This window comes from Mandrillus leucophaeus, unplaced genomic scaffold (assembly GCF_000951045.1).
Source record: "Mandrillus leucophaeus isolate KB7577 unplaced genomic scaffold, Mleu.le_1.0 Scaffold589, whole genome shotgun sequence".
Taxonomy (NCBI): domain Eukaryota; kingdom Metazoa; phylum Chordata; class Mammalia; order Primates; family Cercopithecidae; genus Mandrillus; species Mandrillus leucophaeus.
Genome location: NW_012106352.1, coordinates 655,842 through 658,268, shown reverse-complemented (window position 1 = coordinate 658,268; position 2,427 = coordinate 655,842).

Here is a 2,427-nt window from a genome sequence, read left to right as displayed (position 1 = left end):
AATAAAAGTCACTAAAAGTTAACATTGCAACATGTAATTAAGATTATTAAAGAAACAGTTTTACATGTAAGGTGTATAAGGAAAGTAGAATGTGCTTTTGGTAAAAGATTATAAGAAGGCATGAGAATATAGTTTTTTTTGGCTAAAGGGTTAAAAACTTGTTTTAAGTTAAATGGAATAAAGTTAAAGGTTTAAACAGTTGTGGAAGGTTTATAAAAAAAATCAATTGTAAAATAAATTCTGTGTGTGGACACTGGCTAAATTTAAAGGGGTGTTATTCAGTTTTTCCATAAATATTGGAATTAAAGCACAACAGGTGTTTCTTAAAGCACTAATCTGCTGTTTCACATGCAAAAAAAGTAAAGAGCTATAAAAAGCTTGTAAGAATCTTACCTTATGGTTAGACATTAAAATTGGGTAAATATGTCTATAAGGTTTTATTAAAACTTGGGTCTAACATTAATAATACATGTAAAGGTAAAATGTGGCTTATTTGGTATAAAAACCATACTGGAAGCATTATAAAATGTGAAATGGTATTGTGCTTTCTTTGGGCTATATTTATATAAATGTGTTATTGTTATATGTTCCAAAGTTATGGGCAACTCCTATAATTCTATATAACTTAGCATATGTTATTAATAAGTATAATTGTTATGTAAAATTTTGTGTGCCACATAAGTAACCAACTTTCCTTATTAATTGTAGCTTTAATAGTGGCTGTCCTAAAACTTTTTATCATCCACAGACAATTGTTGTCTTGTTTTAATCCTCTTTAGGAGGTAGTTTAAAATCAATTATAGAACTCTAGCAGGAGTTCTTAAATGCAAGTTTTCTGATAACTTTGGAAATTGTGACATCAGAATAGAGGAAAAAACTTTCAAAACTCTCATAAAGAACTGAAATGTTCATAACCCTGAAACAAAAGTTAACCTGCATGGACTAAACTGAAAAAATCTAATCTTTTTAACTTTGTTAATATGTTTCTATTCCTTTGTTTTATCTTTCAGAGTCAAGTAAACTATTCTTTCGAGCTATTTACAGCTTTAAAAAGTTAAGTGTACTCCTATGAACAAAATTTAAAGCATATTTATTTCTCTCTACCTGTTTTCTTCAGAATTTGGAAACTAGTTGTGAGTATTCTTAACTTATGGCAATATAGCTATTTGCATAAGTGCAATAAGAATCTGTTTTCTTTTGTAACAATACACAATTGGAGAAATTGGTTATTTTAACAAGGCTTTGACTGGAATATTGTGCTTTCCTTTAAGGAATCAAACCTGACTTGTAGAGCAAAGAAAAGCCCTTAGGGGAACTGGTCTTATATCTTGCCTACAACAGTCCTTGTTCAGGGTTTCTGACCTGTGGTAAGTAAAGAATGTCACTTTCTAACAGGTCCAGAAGCTGCAAGTTCTGGGACCTCAAGAGGAAAGAAATTTACCCAACTCATAGGTATTTAAGGGTACAAACCCAGGGCTGGACTCAGCTTTAAAAAAGTTGTATCTAAAATTCCCTCTATGGAACAGAGTTTTGGGAAAGCCAATTTAAAAAGAGCCTATATGAAAAATAGTCATTCTTGTTGCACTTTATACAAATAATCAGGCCAAGTATAGTAAAGCAAATCAGTCTTACCATTATTTTAGTAAAAATGGGAAACTGGAAAAAGAAATATTATGTTTCAAAAGCTATGGTACACTTGTTATTAAATTCTAGTCTCATCAGTGGTTTTTTAAGTTTGTTTCTGCAATTTAGGCTAACCCTACTTATTCCTGTGAATCAACCAGTGATCTCTGACTGCTGCTCAGAACAAGAGGGATGGGTAATATAAATATCTAAATCAGTATTCTAATTCTAGGCACATTACAATCAGCTAACAACCCCATATCAGCTTAGTTCCAACAGTTGCTCAGTTTATGAAAAGCTTTCTAATTTAGTTTACTTGGAATAACTACCTATTTTGCTTTACTCTTGTGGAATATATTGCTGTTATACTCTTTGTGTAGGAATACAGGACAAGCTTGCTGAGTGTTTTCTTAAATTATACACTTATTCATCTTCCAAATATCATCTTTTGTCAAAACTCAAGAGTTATAAATGGACCTTACCATACTTATGCTTTCTGATTGAGCTCCTTTCTATCCTGAATGCAAAAGACCCTCATAGTTAGACAGAAATATCATCACCCCTATTCAGCCCGAAGAAGTTACAAAAGACAGCTTTTCATCCCTCTGCAACCCTTAGAATTAAGGGTTCTCTTATAAAAGGGAGGGGAGAAATGTCAGTGGCATTTGAACCAAACCAACTCCATCTTAAATAGGAGCTGGGTAAAATGAGGCTGAAACCTACTGGGCTGCATTCCCAGAGAGTTAAGGAATTCTAAGTCACAGGATGTGACAGGAAGTCAACACAAAATACAGGTCATAAAGA